Source organism: Phyllostomus discolor, chromosome 11 (assembly GCF_004126475.2).
Source record: "Phyllostomus discolor isolate MPI-MPIP mPhyDis1 chromosome 11, mPhyDis1.pri.v3, whole genome shotgun sequence".
In the NCBI taxonomy this organism is placed as follows: Eukaryota; Metazoa; Chordata; class Mammalia; order Chiroptera; family Phyllostomidae; genus Phyllostomus; species Phyllostomus discolor.
This window is the reverse complement of record NC_040913.2, coordinates 28080225-28104964: the sequence shown is the minus strand read 5'-3', so window position 1 is coordinate 28104964 and position 24740 is coordinate 28080225. Positions and strand designations below refer to the sequence as shown.

General features: G+C 34.2%; 1 pseudogene; it reads right to left on the bottom strand.

Annotated features, from left to right (window-relative positions):
• Positions 1-23558: 23558 nt before the first annotated feature.
• On the bottom strand, positions 23559-23703 carry LOC114509019 (annotated as a pseudogene).
• Positions 23704-24740: the final 1037 nt, after the last annotated feature.

The following is a 24740-nucleotide window of genomic DNA, read 5'->3' as shown; positions in this document are numbered from 1 at the left end:
GTTTTGTTATCGATAAGTCCATTGTTCTTTCAAAGATGTTTTAATATATTTTTATGTTTTTTCTAATGTGATTAAAGAACTGCAGTTACACATATTAAAATTAGGTGGCGTATTTTCTTTTTTATTTTGAGATATTTGTTTTATCTACTCTATTTTTGATTGGCTTCTTTAAGATAGGTAATATTTTATATAACTGAATTAGCTTAACCCTCCCTGTTCACTGAAAACAACTGTACACTATGAAAATGTGATATTCTTTTCAAAATCAAGTTATCATTAATAATGTAATTATTAGTGAGTTAATATTAAGAGAATGACACTCCATTAAGCAATGTTTGAAAACAATGAGGTTTCTGGTCAAGACGACAAGCTCGAAAATGAAAATGTGGTACTCACATCCTCCCACAACCACATCAAAATTTCAAATAAACTTTAGAAAAGCTATCATTCAGAACTTCCTGAAATCTAGCTGAACAGAAGTGCTATGACTAAAGATTTAAAGAAGGCACCTTAATACTAGTAGAGGAGGTGAAGATGTACAAGGGCTGGTCCCACACCAACTGTGAGCAGATTAAGAATTGGGAGATCTAAGCCCTGGCTGGCATAGCTCAGTGGATTGAGCAAGGGCTGCTAACCAAAGCATCTCAGGTTCAATTCCCAGTCAGGGCACATGCCAGGGTTGCAGGCCATGGCCCCCAGCAACTGCACATTGATGTTTCTCTCTCTCTCTCTTTCTCCCTCCCTTCCCTCTCTAGAAATAAATAAATAGAATCTTTTTTTTTTTTTTAAAGAATTGGGAGATCTATCTAAGTTATGGAGGTCCTCCTAAGGATCAAGGTATCTCACTCCCACACCAGTCCACCCAGCCTAGACTTCCAGTGCCAGGAAGAGAAGTCCCCATAACTTCTGGCTATAAAAACCAGCAGGAGTTGTGGCTGAGTGAAGGAGGACTTCTGGAGTCCTGGGTGTCCCCCATAAATGGCTGGCACATGGACTTACTTAAAAACAGTCACACTGAGCTCCAGTGCTGAGGCAATAGCTCAAAAGGCATCAGGGACATACAGAAAGGAGCTAAATTATCTGGCATAAGAGCAAGAGCTGTAGGGGCAGCTATTTCCCAGACAGAAGTGTTAGCAGAGGCCATTGTTCCTTTTTCAAGCCTTACCACTATTGAGCCAGCAGGCAGAAGCCATATCTGAGTCCTCATTAACTTGAATATTACTATTCACCTCACCTAGGTGATTCCCTGCAACACTGCCATACTTAACTTTTTGGTTCATCTAAGCACTTTCCAGTGGCCTTTCCATACTAATAGCCTATCTTGGCTCATGCTTCCGACCTTCCTAAAATTTCTTGAACATCTGGCTTCATGGTGCTTCATACCTCTTGCTAAGTGACCCCAGGCCCAGCAGTAGCAACAACTGTCCTTGGTTCACAACTTGGCCTCTTGTGGGTACCTCCAAGCTCAGCACAAGTAGCATATATATGCAAATTTCTTTGTAGCTCATGCTGGGTAGCCCTGGGCAGAACAGAGAGTGTTATTAAACCTGGACTGTATCTCCTGAGGGGCCCCATAATCAGCGTACCTGGTGGACAGCTTTGGGTCCTGTCAAAGCACCACCCTACCTCTCCACAAGTAATGTACATAAGGGGCAGACTCAGTGTGTACCAGAGCCACACTGAAGAAACTTCTACACCATGGGGTGGACCCTTGCACAGCTGATCCTCCATGGTGGTCACAACCAGACCTTACAACTGATTGGCCAGGGAGTAAATCCCTCCCATTGACATGCCAACAGCAATCAAGGCTCAATTAAAACAAGAGAGTGTAGAGAGCCAACACAGGTGATGTGCACCTGGAGCATCTAGCTCAAATGAATAAGGAGGCTGGCCTGTGGACCTTGCAGAACACCTACTACATAAGGTCACACTATCAAGCCTAGGAGACATAGCATCTCTACCTAATACATAGAAACAAACACAGGGAGGCTGCTAAAATGAGGAGTCAAAGAAACATGTCCCAAATGAAAGAACAGAGCAAAACTCAAGAAAAAGAACTAAACAAAATGGAGGCAAGGAATCTACTAGATGCAGAGTTCAAAACACTGGTTATAAGAATGCTTTTGAACTTATGGAAAGGGTAGATGAATTTAATGAAACTTCAACAGAGGGACAGGAAACATAAAAATGTAATTACAAAGCATAAAAAGAAGCAGTCTGAAATGAAGAATACATTAACTGAAATGAAGAATATATCACAGGGTATGAAATGTGGAGGAGATGAAAACGAAAATTATATCAGAGATTTGGAAGATAAGGAAGTAGAAAACAGCCAATCAGAATAGCAACAAAATAAAACAAAACAAAACATGAGGATGGGATAAGAAACCTCTGTTAAAATTTTAAGCATAACAATATTTGCATCATAGGGTGCCAGATGACAAAAGAGCAAACAAGAAATTGAAAACCTATGTAAAAAATGATGACAGACAATCTTCCTAACCTGGTGAAAGAAATAGATCTGCAAGCCAGGAAGTGCAGAGAATCCCAAAGAATATGAATCCAAAGAGGCTTACCTCAAGAAATATCATAATTCAAATGGCAAAGTTTAAAGACAAAGAGAAAATCTTAAAAGCAACAAAAATAAAACAGTTAGTTACCTACAAGGGAACTCCCATAAGACTGTCAGATAATTTCTCAACAGAAACTTTACAGACCAGAAAGGACTAGCATGAAATACTCACAGTGATAAAAAGCAATGACCTACAACCAAGACTGCTCCACCTAGCAAAGCTTTAATTTAGCATTGAAGGACACATAAACATCTTCACAGACAACAAAAGCTAAAGGAATTCATGACCAACAAACAAGAATTACATGAAATGTGAAAGGGTCTTCCTTAAGAAGGTGAAAAGATAAAAAAACATGAATAACATAATGGTGATGATCAGTACATATCTATCAATAATTGAATCTAAAAAAATAAACAAGCAGAGCAGTAAGAAACTCATAGGTACAGAGAACATTTTGACATTTGCCAGATGGGAGGGAAGGTTAAGAGAATGGGTGAAAGGATTATGAGTACATATTGGTAGTTACAGAATAGTCAGAGTGATGTAAAATGCAGCATAAAGAATATAGTTGATAATATTGTAGTAACTATGTATGGTGTCAGGTGGGTATGAGATTTATTGGGATGGTCACTTAGTAAGTTACATGGTGTCTAATCACTGGGTTGTACACCTGAAGCCAATAATATTGTATGTCAACTCTAATTGAAAAATTATAAAAAATAATAAAACAATGAAACTATATCCAAAATAGACTATAAGGTAATATAATAAAAATAATATACTTTTGAGACAACCTGAGAAACTGTTAATCACTCAGAATAAAATTGTAATGTGTTTTGTTTATTTCTATGTCATTTGTAGGACAATTGCCAGTTTTTCTTAATTATTTTGAAATGTGATTTAGAGTTAATCCTTCAGAGTTACAAACTGTTAGATATTTGGGGTAATTTTAAATTTCACAACTTAGAAGATTTTATATGTGTGTGTGTGTATATTCTTATAGTTTAGCTACCAACTTTATGAGAATCTAAAGAAATCATTAGACAAATTTTGTTTAGATTTTAATTAGAGCTATGTTGACTCTGTGTGTTCTTTCAAGAAATCAGCATGCTCAATATAGAAAACTTAGGCAAGTCTTGAATATCTTTCAATCTCAGTTTTACCATGCTTAAATTATCAGAAGGATACAATTATCTCTAAAGTACCTATAAGCCAAAAATTATATAATTTTACATCCAGGCATACTTTATCACATATATTTTTATTGCAATTTGTTATTGAAACAATAAGTATCCTAATGGTTTATTTCCCAAGGTTTAAGTTTTATAGAGCTTGTCTAAGTAATTTTTTCATTATAATGATTTTATGACAAATATTCTTTCTTTTAAATAGAGAAGTATTTTTTACTGGAATTCAGTCTTACAGTAATTTTGTCTTTAATAATATGTATTATGTAGTAAACCAACAACAATTTTTGGTTAAGTTGTCATTAGTTCATTCACTATCTGGAGAAAGGTAGGTGGGGACAAGTTACTACAGCTTGGAAAAAATCTGATGCAGAGAGAAATATCTCCTTTTTCTAATTATTAGAGAAATATGGAAAACCTGAAAAGTTTACCACAGATTGAAATCAGTGATAATGGCTTGAAGCTTTAGTTTTTTAATAAAAATATACGGTTTCTACAAGGGTGACTAGAGGAGGAAGACCTTAGAACTATGAGTTGCTTTACTTAGTGTCTCTGAATAGTATGTAATCCATAGCAAACTCAGTCTTTTAGACAATAGCACACTTGTCTGGATTTATAACTTAGGTCAGATAGAAAACTGTGATATTAAGCCAAAGTTGCTATATTTTTTTTAAACCTGATAAGAATATTATAATGTTATTTATATATTTTTATTAAACTCTTTAAATATTTATGCTAAGTGATGTTTTTATACAAAACAACTAATTCAAAACTTGAGAATCCCTCTGTTGAATTCTATGTGAAAATTAATTTCCAAAAATATGTGTAAGTTCTATACTTTGTGGTTTTGAAATGTTTATTAATTTATACTTATAACTATTGATTTACAACTGTTACAATGAACTATTTTTTCAAATTTATAATTCTGCCATGTGTATCTATATATTTATATCTATTTTGCTGCCATAATATTTTTGGACAATTTTCCATGCTGATTTCACCTGTTCACATTGGAAAAGTTGACTTATATATGATGAGTAATATAAGAAAACTACTTATATAAACTCACATAGTTATTATAGATTTATATTTAAAAATTCCAAAGGTTTGCATATAATCAAGGTACATTTTATAGAAACCTTTAATTCTGCCGTGGTTTTCCTTAGAGTAATTTAGAAACTTTGTGGAAGATTAAAGTATGATTATGCTCTATGATTTCATAAAGTATGTGAGTATATACCTTTGAGAGAGGGAAAACAAGGGGAAAATATTTGCTTGCAACAAAGCTTCATATTATCTTTTGACACAACCACATGGCTAATTAGTGGCTTTTGGGGGGTTAAAAGATTATCTCAACTTGTTATAATATTATAATTTACTGAATATTATGATTGCCACCTTAAATGACACAATCCTCAAAGGCTAATGGTACATTAGGTAGTATAAGAATGCCAATTAAAGGGTAATGACCATTTCAAAGGCTAATACTTGTAACCCTTTAAAGAGAATAAATTAATACAATACAAGCCATTTTAAGGAAAAGCTCCCTTCTATGATGATATGACCAATTATCCTATTGGCAATTCAGTAGACATATAATCATTTCATCCATTACCATTAAAATGTCTTAATAAAAGCTTTGGAATGCAGAAAATATCAATCTTTGGTTTAACATCCTAAAAAATGGCTTATTTAAAGTATGATTATTTGAACAGGGGAAAAAATGTTTCAAGTTTTATAAAAATCAAACTGCACCCAATAAAAAATGCCACAGCCATTCGATGACGCTAAGGTGTTAAGCAAATGCCATTGTCATACATCCTATTAACATGCATGCATCTGTTTATACATAAACAACAATCAGAATTTAGTTTCCTTTGAAAAGCCAAGAATTTATAGAGTGACACAGATCAAAATTGATTGCTCTCTACTGATAGGTTAGAAGAAGGAACTATCGTAGATGAGCATCATGAACCTTACCTCATTTGGAAAAAGAGCTGAAGTGAGAGAAATGGTCTGCTGACTCCTAACTGATGAAGTGACAATGATGAATGAAAGAAAGTTAGCTCCAGCTGTAGCAGTACTTTAGTCCTCGAATATTTTTTTTCCTACTATAGGATGTGAAAACAACAAAATTTCCAATTAGTAAGAAACAAATGCTTTCTTTAAAGAAGTATCTAAACAGTGTTCATCAGGGAGTCATTCATTTTTCTGGAAGAGAAATTTTTTTAACAGCTACAGAAACACTCAAAAGCATGCAAGTCATTTGGGGCCATATTATATATCTTAGAAACATTGTAATAAGTAGTTCCATTTTTTCCCAAAGTTAAGCAAGTTGAGCATCCTGAGGAGAGACAGAGAAAATAATTGTTCACTTCGTGGTGTTTACTCGTGCACAAGACCATGAAAAGGGGGGGAAATGCAAACCACAAGACTAAATTTAAGGAGACAAAAATAAATTGGTCATATTTACCTGTTGCCTTATTTTTCCCAGGACAGTTTAGCTCCACTTTTACAGAAAATACTTCCTTAAAAAGCCACTAAAATCTTACTGACAAACCCAAAGATTTTTCTTGATCTATCTCTTCATACATTTACTTGTAATTGAAATTAAGCCCTCTATTTCCATAGCCACAAAATCAAGGTACCTACAGACAGTACATTCAAAAAATGTATCACATCTGTGAAGAAATAATGCAGGAAAATAAAGGAATTGCAGACCAGAAGAGCATTGCTTAATTTTGTTGAATGCAAGTTCTGCATCTGTAAAGTGGGATTTAATCTATTATAAATATTAAATTAAAACATGAGATATATTATAAACCTTAGCTACATTAATAAGTGATTCAACTATATGTAACCTTCTACCTCATTTACTGCCTTAATTTTTTCCTTTCTTTGCTATTTTAAATGGTTATAACAATTCTAATAGCTGTAAATGGAAATATGCACATCTACTTTTTAATAGCTTCCCTTTGTCTCTTTCTGTCTTTCTCTGTTCTTTCTCATATATATGCTTATTATTTTAGAAAAGTACTCTACATGCATATATACCCCATTTAAGAAATAAAATACTTTTTCAGTGAAACTTAGTCCTCTACATACACCTCAATTCTCTCATACCCTTTCCCATCTTCAACTCCAAAAGCTATAACCACTTCTCATTAGCTTCAAAAAAATTATTGTGATTACCTTGAGTCCTTATGAAATTTTTTCATTCTCAATGTTTTCAAGTCTTCCTTGTTTATTAGTGACATAGCTGTACCAGCTTTCTTATGCTCAGAGTTTTCATGGTATATCTTTTGCCCCTACTTATACTTTCAAACTATCCCCATTTTTATGGCAAAATTTGTTCATTTTTTCTTTCTCTCTCTCTTCTTTCTTTCTCTATCTCTTAAATTTGAAACATAGCTGATTTATTTTCATCTCAGTTAATTACCAATGTAATGATAAAGTCTACACAAATCCTTTTGATGTTTAAATTGAATCTTACAGTTTCTGATGCATATTTTAATTATAATCAGTTTTAGTGTTTGCATTTCTATTCTAATTGCTTTTTGATCTATGAGTCATTAAGAACAATTTCCTAAAATCTAAATTGTTGGGATCTATTTACCTATTAAAATTGATATATAGCTTTAGTATATTATCATCAGAAAAATAAAATGTAATTATTTCTTTCATGTGTCTAATAAATTCTTACTTTTACTTATTTATTACTTTGTCTTTTGTAGACATATTTATTTTCTTATATTTAATGTAAAACTTTTCATTAACTGTTTTTATCTTATTTTTAGTCACTAGACTTAATTAAACAATAATGACAACAATCAGATATAAATTTTTTATTATCTTACTACATGTCAGGAATACCACTATAAGTTTTACACACACTGAGTAATTTAACTTTTAAAATAAATCTATGATGTAAATAGTATTATTGTATAGTGAAATTGAAGCAGAAAATACTAATTTTTTTAGATACAACAGCTAGAGGAGAACAATGACATTGAAATATAGAATAACCTGAAAAAAATATTTCAGAAATGGTTTAACAGTTACTTTTCATTTCTCACACTTCTAATCGGTGTGTTTATGTTTTGAGCTTGTTTCACATGCAAATATTCCCTTAGTTCCTTTCATGTGCTTATTTACCTAATTTTTAACTCTTGATTTTTCAGTTCAAGTAATTTTGATGTCGATAGAGTCTTTTGTCTTGTTTGAGTGTGCGGGGGTGTGGGTATATGTGTTTATGCGTGGGTGTGTTTCTTTTGAAGTAATTGTGCTAAGAATCTATCCTGTTACTTCAGTCTAAAGCTCATTGACTTGTGGGGATATCCATTATTCTCTTAACCAATATGTATTTGGCTAAGGCCAGGACTCAGTGTTTGAAGCAGCCAATTAATTTAGTGGTAGATAGAACACAAACTCTGATATGAAGACCCACCCACAGGCAACATCCTTTTTTTTTTTTCTGTGTATTTAGCAATATAAGCATTTTCGCAACAGTTCTTTGTATTTTCTTCTCTATAATTTTTATTTCATTCTCTGTAAGTCTTGATTTAGCTCCTTGGAAAAACACACAATATGATTCACACATAAAAGAAAAAGTTACAATGGAGAGCTATTATTATGCAAAAATACAGATATAACTTTTCAGTTGAATTTTATATTGTCATTTTAATTTAGAAATTGTTTGCAAACACACATTTATTTATTTTATTTTTGGAGTAAAGTAGAGGCTGAAACGTGTTGAATGGTCCATGTTCAATTTCCTTTGAGAAAGAAAGAAAGGTCTGTCAGGATTACTCATGTCTTCCTCCACAGAAACTAGACATGTAAAAAGGAATCCAACACTTGTGCATCTTACAGTATAAATAGATTTCATATCAAAGATATGTAATGTAAAAAGACAGTATAAGATTGTTTTCTTCAAACAGGTTCATAATGTAAAATTCTGTGAGGTTTGATGATTATGCTTTAAGTAAATAATATATATTTTAAACATTTCCCAACTATCCATGAAATTACCTTGCCCCTCCTGTAACCCACTTCAAAATAGTTTAAGATTATTATCAGATAGTTGTTAGATAAAGCATAGGTGTGTGGTAAATTATACATACCTAGTTCTATATACATTAATTTATGCATTTTTTATACATTAATTTATACATTACATTTATACATTTATGTATACATTAATGTATACATAATGTATGCATTTTATACATTAATTTTTATGCATTAATTTATACATTAATTTATGCATTCTCATGTCACTATTTTTATACATAAATAATAGCAGTAACTTTTATTTTTAGTGTATTCTCTATTCCTTTGTACATTAGTCATAAAATGCAAGTGATGATGAAATAATGAAACATAACTATTTTGGTAGCTTTTAATATAACATATATTCTCAATAGATAGGTTTGAGATATAAATTCTTGTTTACATTTTCAGTGAGAAATCTAATTCTAAGCTTCTGTCTTTTAAATAAATGTTTTCTGTGACTTCTGTTGCTTTGTGACAGTAGTAGCAGACATTTCACTCATCATGCAGTGTAATTGGCATTCTGCCACAATTACTAAACCCAGCGATGGAGTGTTAGCTCTAGGGAACTTCCAGGATGAAGTAAAGCTTATTCAAACTCCAAGTAATTAACAGAAATGTTTACAAAAGGGAAAAGTGGCATATCAAACTTTCCTTTTAAACAACAGTAGTTAGATTTTGAACTTGCTTTCAATATGAATATTTCAAAAGTTGCACTATAATTCTACTGTAAAAGTACAGGTTCTTGTCTTATAAACCCTGTCAGCATTTGTTGGTTAGCAAGACCATGTACATAATATCTATAAAAATGCACAGAATGACATTCAAGAAAATATATTCTGCATAAGAGTGCAAGGAAGTGTGGTTAAACAAAAGAGGAATTAGATTAAGTTTTACTGGGTACATGTATAAACTGCTTAAACTCGTGTGTGAAAGAGATTAGCCAAAGAACATACAAGGTCTTTCTAGAAATAGTTCAGCCATTGTTAATATAATGAGAATGATTTGTGCAACACTGATGTAACCTGGCACCTCAGGGGAGTAGACTGGAATTTCAGACTTTGCATTAAGCTTGAACATTCCTCTGCAGAAATTATACACATGATTCAGAAGGCCACAGCTATGGGCAACTGGTGATTGCAGCTTCATCACAACACACCAGCTCAAGCATCATGTCTCCTGCAGAGTTTTTTAGGGAAATATCAAATCATCCAGGTGACTCAGCCCCCTACAGCCCATATTAGGCACCCTGCAACTTCTGGCTTTTCCCCAAACTAAAATCACCTTTGAAAAGGAGGAGATTTCAGAACTTTGATGTGATTCAGGAAAATATGATGGAGCAGCTGATGGCGATTGGGAGAACTGTGTGAGGTCCCAAGGTACCTACTTTGACGGGGACTGAGGCATCATTGTCCTATGTACAGTGTTTCTTGTATCTTGTATCTTCTTCAAATAAAGTCTCTATTTGTCACATTACATGTCTGGATACCTTCTGGACAGACATCGTACATACCTATACTAATGGCCCATGGACACAGTCGACAATGTGGCAAAGACCAGCAGGGGGGTTGAGGGCTGGGTAGAATGGGTTCAAGGGGAGTGAATGGGGATATCTAGAATAGGGTTGACAATAAAAAAAGAAGAAAAAAAGAACAAAAGCTGACATTACCTGATTTTTTGCAACCCTAAGTCAGCTTTTCCATTTACCCAAGTGGCCCAGAAAACACTCAGCTGAAATTATCTGGAGACCAAGGGTAACACCAGATAATCAGCATCAACATGGAAAATAGGGTCCATGCCTGTGTAAGCCCCATCACTTTTTTCATTTTAAGGAAATAAAAATTTCTCAATTAGTGATAGGAAAAAAAACAAAACAAACCTCCTTACCTAATAGTCTCTCTCTAACTGGAAGTGAATTGTTCCATTTAAAAGTGTATTTCTAAGCACATAAAATAATTTACAAAGTTGTAATCAAACTCAGTGAAAAGCCAAAAACATCTCAGTTTGAAATACTACCTGAAATAGAATGAGTTTAAAGCTCACAGTACCTGTCCACTAAGTGGAGGGTTTCAGGTTAACTGATTACACTGATTCTCTTCAACTTCATATAATATTTCCATCCTCTTCAGTTCACAGAAAAATGTGTTACCTAAAAGTTCTGATTTCTTTTTGAGGTATGTTGATCACTATTAGACACAACACAGGCATACTGTTTAAAATTTAGTTGATATATCCTAATAAGTGAGAAAAAGAAAGTGCTTCATTACTTGAAAAATTCTTTGTATGAATTAAAATTGATACATACTTAAAAGTGTTCACAGAGATTCACCCAAGTATTTGAAAGTGAATGTAAACTTCTTAGTTAAACTATATATGTAGTAATCTTTGTTTAAAGAAACACTTCTGGTAAACACTTTACATCTTTTTGAAAAAATACAGGAATATTTAAACTTGTTCATTAAATAAATAGATTTTATAACTGTGCATGTATTCAATGAGAAAGCTTTATTTAATTATTTCTGCTTAAATTAGATGCATATAGTTGGCATTTATAAATTAGAAACCAGTTGAAATTTTTAAAATAGGTATTTAGATGATATATATATATGTATATATATATAAAATATATAAAGATATACATTAATGTAAAAATATTTGCATGTGGAGACAAAGTCACTTATCTATTAAGAGTTCTTTCTCTAGTTATCATTTTGATGTAAATTTGTAATGGAAGCCTAGGAGAGAGTAGCACTTGTTGCTGCTTTGCCTGCCACACATCTATCAAATCCCCAGCATACATTTTCCTCTTCATAGGGAGATCATTTGCAGGAGGGAGCTCAAAGTTCTTCTACAGTTTCACCCTGCAACTTGTTAGAAACTAAAGAAGATTCCAAAAGACCCTGGACCCAAATGCTAAAGCATTAGAAATTACTTGTTGGATACACACAGCAAATTACAAAAGTAACTTTGAAATAGTTAGAATTTTCTTTGCTATTTCATTTTATCTACAATGGTATTTGTGTCACTTATAAAAGTATTACCCTATTCACATACTTAAGATATTGTAAACAAAGAATCTTTAAGTCAATTTAAAAGTCTTTCAAAGAAAGATGTGCTCTAAATAAAATCCAAAAAAGCACTACATTCTCCACTGCTTTTTAAGAACAATTGCATGACATTAGGGGAACTCAAACTCTACAAGCCATGTTTTAGCAATAGTTGCATAATGGTTAGATTGGTTTGGAACCTGATCATTATAATTTAGGGAACATAACTGATAGTGTACTTCCATTTGGATCTGTTTATCTACAAAATCTGTCTTTCAGGTAGGATGGTCATTAAATACAATTACCAACATAAACCTCTAAAATACAAAATTTTATGCTAAAACTCTAAAAACTAATAAAGCATATTCAATTATGATGCCATTATTTAACAATTAAATCAACATGAATCTTGAAGTAATTTGAAATATACTTGCATGATGAAACATAGAGTGCAATGAGTCACATTTTAAACCACGAATTTCAATTCAAATCAATAAATAAATACATACATAATTAAGTTCAACAAGATTTTTATATAGGAAAATGGACTTCTTATATCTATAATATATAAAACATTTAAAGTATTTGTTATTTTATCTCATTCATTTTAATTTATATTTTTATCTCTTTAATATTGTAAAAATATTTTAGCACAGCATTCCAAGTATACAAAACATTAAAAAATAAACACATAAATAGACATATTTTGAGGTCATTCCTCAAGAAATTTGACTAATTAGATTATTGATAAAAATTTGAAAACTAATAAGTGTTGATGTAACTCTATTTAGATTGTTACAATTTTTCATAATCAAAATTAATTCTCTAAATTTGAAGGTCACAGATGTGGCCATGTGAAAACACACTTTATCTGTTTGCGGGGTTTTGTTTACTTTTGTGATAATAAGCCCTGAATATACACATCATATAAAATAAATTAGAAAAGTGTATATGCACCCTTCTGAACTAAATTAACATGTCTAGGTACAAGCATTAAGAACATAATTGTAAAAATATTTACATGCATTAGGACCACTTTTGGGTATTAGTAGATAATGATTAAAATGCACTGCAGCATTAAGAGTGAAATATCACTTTCAAAACAAAATGATTCTGATTCTTGGTTAATTCTTATAGTCAAATTGAAGCATAAAGAGATTTTGGCTGAACTTCATGTTAATGCCATTATAAACTAATTAACACCCATAAAAATATACATAGCTAAGTGCAGAGTGTTATGAATGTGTAATTGGTGTTTTATATGCAAGATATTCTAATAAACATGTTGCTATGAGAAGATGAAATATAAAATACAATCCATGTGCTTGCAAGTAGTCATACACAAATGTCACAAATCAATTTAGAGTCTATAGTTTATTACTTACTTTCTAAATTCCTTCCTATGAACCAGTACAAACACAAAATATCAAAAATACCAATGTATTATACCAATACATTATATAATGTAATACCAATGTAAAAATATAAAATATCAATAATACTAATGTATTTTAGTATAATATAGTAAGATATAGAAGAGTATGGTATTATACATGATAGAAAATAAAGAATTAATAGGTGAGCAACATGGAATCATGTAAAACAAGGATTATGCATTCAAGTGTCTATATTTGGATGCACATTAAATATGCGAGAATTCTCTTTACTTCTGGAAATACGCTTTCTCAAATCTTTATGTGACATCAACTCTGTGGTATTTTACTTGTTTTCCAACTTTTGATGGATATGTGAGTGCCTAAAATTATTTCTTAATACATGGCATACGACCAAAGATGAGAGGAGAAATACTAGCAAACACTGCAAGAAGCAACTAAAAGAGGTGAAGACTGTGGGGGACTGTGGAACATTTGTGCAGTGTCATGGCCACTCAGGGACATGGCAACAGTTATGACAGAGTCACTTTTCAACAAATGCATGGGTTTTTATATGAAATCTGCTGGTTTCTTTCTCTCAGCTCCAAGCTAAGGATCAGGTGGAAGACAAATTATCCATTCTTTGGAATACATTTAATCCATGGACATGAATTTGTCTAAGTCTATGAAGGTACTAATTGATGTCATTGTTCTTCTTGTGAGAAAATATTTGATGTATTTACCACATTGCAATAAACTTTTGTGCCCATGTATAGCTGAAGTTTATAAAATGTGGGTCTCAGAAAGGGGTGGTCATCTGTTACTGGCCAACCAGGGAATAGAGAGTGAAGGGAAGTCTTCACAGGAACCCCAGACAAAACACAGGAGTAGAAACTTTCTCCAGGTTTGATTGTGAAGTTAACATATGTGGTGGAAACACACATCAATTCTACCTATGTGTGCAGTTCTGGTTCTCATGTAATGTATTTATTCTCTGCTTTAACATTTTCAATCTGTAAGACAGTGACTCCTAATTATGAAAAGGCTGTAAGATAAAGTGAAAAGAGCATCAGTTTTGAAGCTGTGTTTTCTCAGGTTTGGATGTCATTTATTAGCTACATGAAATTAAAAATCTCACTAGATGTCTGGAAGTTCTATTTCATTATTATCCTATATTACTATTTCACAAGGTGTTTTATGATAATAAATACGTGAAGCCTCTGTACCATGCAGGGTTGATAACAGTCCTCAATGAATGTGGGTCTTCTCTCAATACAAATTGTTTAGATGCCTATAGAAGTTTAGCTTTTGAAAGAATGCACATTTACAGACTATTATGGTATATATTAAAATGTACATATTAGGGAGAATAATTTAAACTATCTATATGCCATAGGGTACAGCCACTATAAAATTGGTTGTTTTTTACAAAGGTAGATATAATCTTAACATATGATCCAATATTTGTGTTCTTAGATAACTAACAACATGAATTAAAGCCTATGTCCACACAGAAACCTGAATAGGTGTCTTTATGAGCTTCATTAATAATTACCAAATATTAGGAAAAAAACGAGATGTCCTTTGATAGGTTAAGGAAAAATAAACCGTGGTGCATCCATACAAAAGTGCAATTTAGCAGTGAAAAGAAATGAGCTCCCAAACCACAGACAGACATGGAGAAACCTGAAATGTGTATCACTAATTGAAAGAAGCCCACTTTAAAAGGCTGCATGGTGTGAGATTCCAACGATATGACATTCTGGAAGAGGCAAAATGATAGAGACAGTAAAAATATTAGTGATTGCCATGTGGAAGGAGATGGGCAAATGAAAATTGACTCTGTGTGTTGATAGAGAGCATGGTTCCATTTTTTTTAATGTTGGATACTGACAGCTTTTAGTCCTTGTACCTTGTTCTGTTCTTGCTTATGAACATCTGAGCAGGTCGATAAGGCAATTATGGTGCTCTGTCTTTTAGCACCAATGAGAATTTCAAACCACAGAAGTCCCTGCCTTTGGGAAAACCTCACTCTCCACCCCCAACTCCACCCTCTAACAACCATAAGTCAGGTTTGTTCATTTGTGTGTTTTTTTTTTTAATCTTGCTTCCTAAAGACCATTTTGGATCTGTTTGGGAATGATCTTGCTGTCCCCCAAAAAGCCACATTATGTGAGTCATAAACCTTCCAGCAATAGTTTAGTCTGTGTGAAATCAGTCATTTTATCATTTGAACCAAGTTTTGGGTGAATGTCCGTTTTGTATCTATACAGTGTTCACAACAATTGGTGTTATGAGTAATACATACAATAAGTCTTTCTTGTTTTGCTCTGTTTTACTAACTGGTTTTGCCTCCTACTGGTAAGTATATTCTTCAAGCTACTGCTTGGTGGCTACCTTGCATTTTGAACTCTGTTGCTTTGTACTGCATTTTCTCAGTTTTACCAAGTTTCTGTCTTAACTAACCTATATGAAAAAAGTGTCAAGAATTGGCATTTATCAATAGTGTTATGGATATAATAGCCTCCTTACAGTGCTTTTAGTTCATGTGCCTTTCCCCAGAAACATCTCTGTGTTTCAGACTGAACCATGTGTCTTGGTCCCAGCATGAACCATGACTTAGCTCAGGTTCTGAGAAACACGTCTTCCCCTGTGATTCTTCATTGTGTGTGTCAAGCAGACATTAGCCTCTGTTCCATAGAGTACTCAGGGGGGAGACCAATAACCTGTGCAACATAAGTTCAGTGAGTGGTCACTCATCCGTGGGAAGAGCAGTGATTATTTGGCATAATGAGGTCATATGCCTAAAAGCAGGTGTTTCACTTACATATTACCCTTTTCTTTGTCTGTCTATGCCTCTATCACAAAAATAATCTTGATTTTCATGGTTATATAGAAAAACCCCTATGGTACTGCTGCACAGCCAACAGATTACCTCAAATCTTGCCATAGAGATTATTTGAGAATCTCTAGAAGAAAAAAAACTTATCAATATAAGCATGGTAGAGAGGAATTCTTGAAGTTTCTAAAGTAACCACAAAATAGCACACACAGACAGAAAAAATGAATAAACAAAAAACTTAAGCAGATGTTCATAATTGGAAATGATAGATAATCCCAAATTTGCTATTAAAAGGCACAATATAACATCATTAACTACAAACGCTATTTTGTACAGTAGATCTCTAGAACTTTATCATTTCGTGTAATTGAAACCTTATACCCATTGAACAACTACTCCCTATTTCTCTCTTCCCCAGCCTCTGGCAAACACCATTCTACTCTGCTTCTCTGAGTTTGACTCCATTAGACACTACAGTAATCTGTCCTTCTGTGACAGATTTCTATGACTGGCTTATTTCATATAGCATAATGTTCTTCAGGTTTAGGGTATATTTCATGTGAAGTGTTCTTACCACACACAAAGAAAACCAAAACAAAATACATAAATCTACATTAGCTGTCGATCACCACTTTGCCATTTCTTTCAGTCACTTTATACTACTCTGCTGGACATTTTTTTGTGATTTCATCTGCTGGTGATCCCAATAAATCTCTGTTCTGCTGGGATCTCCTAACTCAGTAACAAATGGTGAGACCCCTACTCCAAAACCATGAGTGACATTACTCTCTATAGGGAAGGTTTTTCCAAATGTTCCACACCTATAAAATGTTTTAGAAAATGATTACTCTTCCATACTGATGTACCTAATTCTGATGATGCCACCAAATTACTTATCAGAAAAAAAATACATAGCATTGTCATTTATTCCTGAATTAACATCAGCATAGTTGGGGCAGAAGGCAGTTTGCTTTCTTTCCATAAAAATACTGTGGCAATCCTTAAATTCAAAGGGTGTAGCTTCAATTTCTCAGAGAAGATGTGAGGTAGACTTTACCCTCTGAACTAAATCTTCTTATTCTTCCTCATTCAGGATGATTAGCAGTGAAAAAGTATTGTCATAAAATAAAATTGTTTTATTTTGTTCATATGGACCAGAAAAAATCCCAATAATTCCTCAATATTGATTTATTAATCCGCAATAACTTTGTGTTTTCTTCCCTCATAAAATATAGGCATTCCTTATAAATTAAAACAACATTCTCTGATAATAATTCTGTAAGGGAGCATGGAAAAGGGCATTTTTGGAGCTTCCGAACCTAAAAATATTTTGTCTCAGGCATTACTAGCACTTACACATAAAACAATACCTAACTGAATGGATGTGTCATTCAAGAGTTTACCATTTTCAAGGTAAGCATGCAGGAGACATATACCACTAGGAGTATGCAGACAAGACCTAAATGGGTTTTACTGGAGAAAACTTAAAAGTGTAAGTAGTAGAGAACATACTATGTCTTGAATCTAAACATCCTAAAACTGCCTTGGCTGGTGTGGCTCAGTGGATGGAGCACTGGTCTGCAAACCAAAAGGCTGCTGGTTTGATTCCCAGTCAGGGCACATGCCTGTGTTGCAAGCCAAGTCTTTAGTAGGGGGTGTGCGAGAGGCACCCACACACTGATGTTTCTTTCCCTCTCTTTCTCCTTCCCTTCCCTTCTCTAAAAATAAAAAAAAAAAAATAGAATATAGAAAAAATAAACATCGTAAAACTTAGGGCAGGCACTGATATTCTCTATATAGCATAACCTATATTCCAATAATGAGCTCCAATCAAGTGATCCTTACATACTTAGTGGACAAGGAAGCAAAGTATATTATCAGACTATTTAGCAGTGGAAGTGTAACAGGGAATAAAAACTTTATACTACTCTGACTACTCTACTTGATGACATGGAATTACAATAAAATGTACTAACAAACTTGTACAAAGAACTCACATACTGACAGTTTCTTTGCAAGCAGATTACAAGCAACAGAAGTTCCAGTTTGTGATTGTACAAGAAATGGCCTTGACCACAATTTCCAGTGATCCAGATAGCCCAACTGCAGGAATTTGGCTGGGGCTGACCAGTTCCAGGATGCCTGACATTAAAGATTCATACCAGGAACAAATATAAAGGACACATGGACAAAACTTAAGGGGAGTGGAAATGGGAGGGAGGTGGGGAGGGATGGGTGGGTGGGCTGGGATGGGAGTAAAGGACAGAAAACTGTACTTGAACAATGATTAAAATCAAATCAAATCAAATCAAATCAAATAATAAAATATAAAAAAAAATATCCGTACCGGGACCAGCATGGATGCTGCCTGCGCATCCACAGCCTCTCCTCCTGATTTCTTTGCTCTCTGTCCTTCTCCCTTCTTATAAAAACCCCAGCCTGCACTGAGATGGGAAGGTGGGCTTCCAGACGATAGTTCCCCACCTTCTGGGTTGTTGTCACCTGACTAAAACCACTTTCTTTCACGTGAGCACCTGCCTCTCCAGTATTGGTTTTTGAAGCAGCAGGAGGCTGGCCCTACATTTGGTTTCAGAAGCACTTCGGTTAACATTATGAGGGAAAGTCTGTTTTCCATCTTGGAGAATATCTCCCCTAGGAATAAGCCTAACTATGTTTTTCTTTTTTCTGTAGTGAAGAGACTCACAGACATCCAAAAGTCACAATTTCATCATCATACACAATATTTGGGGGTGGAAGAAGGGTCTGTAGAACCACCAGAAAAAAAGTCAGTTTTCAAATTCATGGCTGTAGAGGTGTTCTTGAGCTGAGCAGCATGAGCTACACATTTTTTCCTCTGAAGTTATACAAACTATTCATTCCTCTGCTGAGGCCAATGCAATAAAAGTGGATTGGGAATGGTAGCTAGAGGGAGTGCAAAGGAAAGAGAGAGAGGGAGAAGGAGAGGGAAAGTCCTTAACTCCACATGACACAGATACCTGGGAACTCATCCGAGGCAAAGAGGGTTGGCAACACAAAAATAATTTAAAACAGTGGGAATTTGTGTTCCTGTAGAGGCTCTTGCTGGAGAAGCTGTTGTGATTGGCTAATAGTATAGTTATGTTAGGTAACATGATTCTCATTTAAAAATAATTTTTCTTTGGGTATTCCAGTCCATTATTATATATACATTACTGGGATAGTTTTTATTATTAATTAAGTGTGTTCTAAGTACAGGTGATGTCACAAATACTTGATTTGGAGTTTTCAGCCCAAATGCTTTTCTTTAAATTTGTTCACTCTATACTGGAATGCCTATGTTCAACATAAAGCTCCAGTAATGAGTAGGTTGTTGTATCTGTTTCTATATAGATAAACTGTATTTGGTATATCCTAGTAATTCTGTGCCTGTTGTTGGTTTGTTAGCCTTCTTTTACAGCTAAGCTGGGTGTGGTTTTTTTGGACCTACAAGTCTGTATACAGGTATAGGTCAGTGTGTCTACAGGATAGTTGTCTAAAGTAGAAGACAACTGATATTTAGTACATTATAGAAAAAATTTAATGTTGCTATTGTGATGCAGCATTCATTGGCTTATCCACTTCAGAGGTGGGTTGTTAAGATATTGTTTTCTGTTTTTAATGAGTGTTAAACCACATGTTTATAAAAGTGACTAAGGTCTCAGGGGTCAAATTTGTTTCTTAATTAGAAACATCTTTTTTCTTTAACAAAATGGAATCTTTATGGGTTTGTCCTAAGTTACATGATTTTAAGGTGAGAGACTGATTTCAAGGAGAGAGAGGTTAGAAAATTATGACTTTTTTTCACCTAAACCATAAGTCTTCATTAAGCCCCTGGAACAGACCATGTAGTGAGCTATTCAAGAAAGGTAGGAAGTCCTACAGTCCACAGACACAAAGGCTGGAAACATAACAATTGAATATTGTTGACAAAAATTCTAGTTCTGGGGCTGGCAACTAATATCTGAAATTCCATAGGTGCTGATAAAGTTAAGAGACTCCAGAAAGCAGCTTCATGTACCATCATCTGGACTACATTCAAGGATTCTTGGTCTAAGGGGTTCCATTCAAATTTAGATATGCACCTGGATGTTTGATATAAACATAATCCAACTCCAGTTGTAGAATGTGCAATCATCAATTTCCAGAGGCCAATTAATCTTGGGCCAGTTCATCTGTAGTTGGTAGCTGAAGATCAGCAGTTTAGCTTCAGCAGTGTTCCTACATTCACTAGTAGTTCGTAATGCACTAGGGTACCCTTAGCCCTTTGATGATGACAGGTTGCTGGCATGCAAAAGCAGGAATTTTTTTTTGTTTGTTTTTCTGAAGGGCTATAAGAAACAAAACATTGCTAATATCCAAACCAAAACAGAAATACCAACAACAACTCACAATCATGGGGTCGGTCTGGTATGTATAATGGTGGCTTCTTTCTTATCTAAACCTCTTCAGTACACGCACAGCTGTAAAACCACTGTCCCTTAAGGGCTAGAGACTATTATTATAGTAGCAAAACGTAGTGAATAGTGCCATTACTTTAATGTATCTTGTGAGAAGATCAAGTTCTTTTTCTTTTTCCCCAATGTGATATTTTCTAATATGACAGGCTTTATAGAAACAGAACATTGTTCACCACGTAAGACTAATTTTGGGAGAAGCCAAAGATAAGGGTAGCGATACCTATGGTAAATCATCATGTCCAGATGGATGGCCAAGAAGGTTCATCTCCCAGCTTCTGGTGGCTTATCAGAGTTTGCTCAGCACGTCTCAGTTAGTTCAACAGAAGAACAGGTTAGTATTAATTACTGGGCTCCCAAGGCTTTCTATTTTTAACAAGGCCCATTCTATGACTAGACAGTTTGCATTATAATGTAAGTAATTTCTGCTCCTCCCAAACTAAAAGTATTGGAGTGTTAGGTGGATAGAATATGTATCTACAGGGATGTGGTTATGACATTCAGAGAAATCCATACTCTACCTAAGCCATAAAATAATTAGTTTGGGTGTTAGGTGTCCTCTGCCACTAAGTGTTTCCCCAATAAGTCCTATATTTTATATCTGCAACAAGTGATACTAGTGGTATGTGCCCATGAAGATTTTACAAGACAATATGGAAAACTTTTGATGCGCCAAGGCACCAAAAAGTTAGGTAAATACTCACTATGCAAATGACTGTTCCTCAACTTTTTTTCCACCAGAAGTGAGACCCATGGTTCCTCTATTCACTCAGTTTCTCCAGGTACGTCCCTGAATGAATCAGCTGCTTGAAAAGGAAACAGCCTGCAGTGAGTAACAGAAGTTTGAAGTTTCTTAGATTCCATTCTCTTATTCACAATCTTCCCCATTTTTAAGTTGTCTAAAGTAGCAATTTGCTCAAATATTTATGGAAAATATTTTAGGATGCTATTAAAAATTAAAATGAGTAAGGGCTTGATCTCAAGCTAATATTTAAAAATCCATAGCTAACATACATTGATTTATGAGATCTGTCCAGAAAAAGTTGAGCTGTTGTTGATATAATGAGAATGATTTCTGCAACATCGATGTAACCTGGCAGCCAAGGAGAGTGGTTGGAATTCACATGTGTGAACAATGACTCCCTCACTTTACTAGTCAGTGGGCACTGTAGAAGCTGTTGAGTGAGCATTGTACTGTGTGGCATTGTTTTCAAAATGAATGCGTGAGTAGAGCAATGAATCTGCATCACATTTTGTGTTACGCTTGAACATTCCTCCTCAGAAACTATTCAGATGATTTAGAAGGCTGTAGCTATGGGAAACTGGTGCTTGACAACTTCACCATGACAATGTGCCCACTTATACATCGTGTCTCATGCAGAGTTTTTGGCAAAATATAAAATCCCCCTGGTGAAACAGCTCACTTATAGTCCATGTTTGGTGTCTTTTGGCTTCTGGCTTTTCCCAATCTAAAATCATGTCTGAAAAGGAAGAGATCTCAGACTATGGATGAGATTTGGGAAAATACAACAGTGCAGCTGATGACATCTGGGAGAACTGTGTGAGGTCCCTAGGTGACTATTTTGAAGGGGACTGAAGCATTATTGTCTTATGTACTATGTTTCTCGTATAATGTATCTTCTTCAATAAATGTCTCTATTTTTCATGTTACGTGCATTGATACCTTCTGGACAGACCTTGTGTAACTAATATCCATTGAGAAATATTGTTGCCACTTGTATCAATCACATTATAAGTAAAAATTTGATGTTAATAGCTCTATGAAAGTTAAGAAATAAATGATACACATATAGTACACAAATATCCAGATATATTACTTTAAATCTTCAATATAAAAAGTTAACTACTATTAAAAATAATTTCAGCTATCTATTTCCTTGAGAGGGTGATGTAAGCTATTTACCCTTTGGTTGGGGAGAAGAAGTGTAAACCACTTACTTTTTTATTTTTTTACAAACTTCTTTAATTAACATGGTTAATTTTGTTTTTTTTTAAATTGTACACATTTTCTGGCATTTTTACCTTCACAGAATATCCCTAGCTTGATTTTTTTAAATATTTTATTATTTTTTATATATTTTTAATGGCATTTTTTATTGCTGTTCAATTGCAGTTGTCTCCATTTACCCCCCACCACTTCTCCTGCCCCACCCATCCCTGCCTCCCACCCTTGATCCTACTCCCCCTTTGGCTTTGTGCATGTGTCCTTTATACATGTTTCTTGACAACTCTTCCCCTTTTTCCTCCGTTACCCCCTCCCTGCTCCCCTCTGGGTACAGTCAGTTACTTCTTTATTTCAATGTCTCTGGTTCTGTTTTGCTCACTTGTTTCTTTTGTTAATTAAGTTCTACTTATAGGTGAGATCATACAGTTTTTGTCTTTCACTGCCTGATTTATTTCACTTAGCATAATGCTCTCCTGATTCATCCATGCTGTCATGAAAGGTAGAAGCTCCCTTCTTTCTGCTGCATTGAATTCCACTGTGAAAATGTACCATAATTTTTTGTTTCACTCATTTACTAATGTGCACTTAGGTTGCTTCCAGTACTTGGCTGTTGTGAATTGTGCTGCTATGAACATCAGGGTTCTAGGTTCTTTTAAATTGGTGTTTTGGGATACTTAGTGTATAATCCCAGCCGTGGAAATGCTGAGTCAAAAGGCAGTTTCATTTTTATTTTTCTGAGGAAATTCCATACTGTTTTCCACACTGGCTGCACCAGTCTGCATTCCCATCAACAGAGCTCTAGGATTCCCTTTTCTCCACAACCTTGTCAGCACTTACTGTTTGTTGATTTGTTTATGATGGCCATTCTGGCTGGTGTGAAGCGGTATCACACTGTGGTTTTAATTTGCATCTCTCTGATGGCCAGTGATGCTGAGTATCCTTTCATATGTCTCTAGGTCTGCTATATGTCCATCTTAGAGAAGTGTCTGTTCAGGTCCTTTGCTCGTTTTTTAATTTTTAAGTTTTTCACTATTTTTTTTTTAATTTTATGTGCCCCAGGCATGAAACAGCTGTGGCCACCAAAACAAGCAACAAGCTAGGATGAACTAAGGACTGTACAACTGTTTTGTTCCTGACTGATACAAGAACAGCACCACCAACCAGGTGTGTCCTCGCCCATTGCCAAGGTTTTTTTTTTTCCTTCATTTTGTTTTGTTTTGTTTTTCTCTCCCTGTAGTGGAGCCATGTGAGTTCTTTATATATTTTGGAGATAAAACCCTTGTCTGAGGTATCATTGGCAAACATATTTCCCCATACAGTTGGTTCCCTTTTCATTTTGCTGCTATTTTCTTCAGTTGTGCAGAAGGTATTGAATCTATAAGTTGCTTTGGGTAGTATGGACATTTTGGTGATGTTAATTTTTTGCAAGCCATGAACACAGTATATGCTTTCATTTGTTTGTGTCTTCCTTAATTTCTTTTTTCAGTATTATGTAGTTTTCTGAGTATAGATCTTTTATTTCCTTGGTTAGGTTTATTCTTAGGTACTTTATTTTTCTTATTACCATATCAAATGGAATATTTTTCCTAACTTCTATTTCTCATATTTCATTGTTGGTTTACAAAAATACCTTTGATTTCTGAATATTGTACACACAAAAGCCTTGGACCATACTGTTTCAGGAGAATTTTACAAAATAAACCATTTATTCTTAAGGGTCCTTTGTTTAGGGAAGATAGGATTTTGTAGTTCACTAGATGTCTATAAACTGCCTAGTCATTAACAATCTACCTTATTCATCTATTCCACTTGTCCTCACTTACTGGCTTGTCTCACATTCATATAACTGATACAATTACATAAATAAATCTCTAAACTCTTTCTCCAACCAAATAAGTCAAATGATTCCATTTACACAAAATTCTAGAAAATTCAAACTTAATTGATTCTTTCTTCTTTTTTAATTTTAGGCATTCTCTCTTTTGATTGGCAAAGATCTTTAAGATCTTAAGTACACACGAAATATAAATATATATGAAAAGAATAAAAAATATTTGGATTCAAAATTTAAAATTCTTTATGAGTAACTCTGTATATCATTGTTTTACAAATAACAAAGTACTGATATTTGTACTGATATGCTTAGCATAAAGAGTGCTAATAGTTTGATAAGAAAATGAGGAACATCTTAATAAGGAACTATTTGCAATAGTTGAGTGCCTAACACA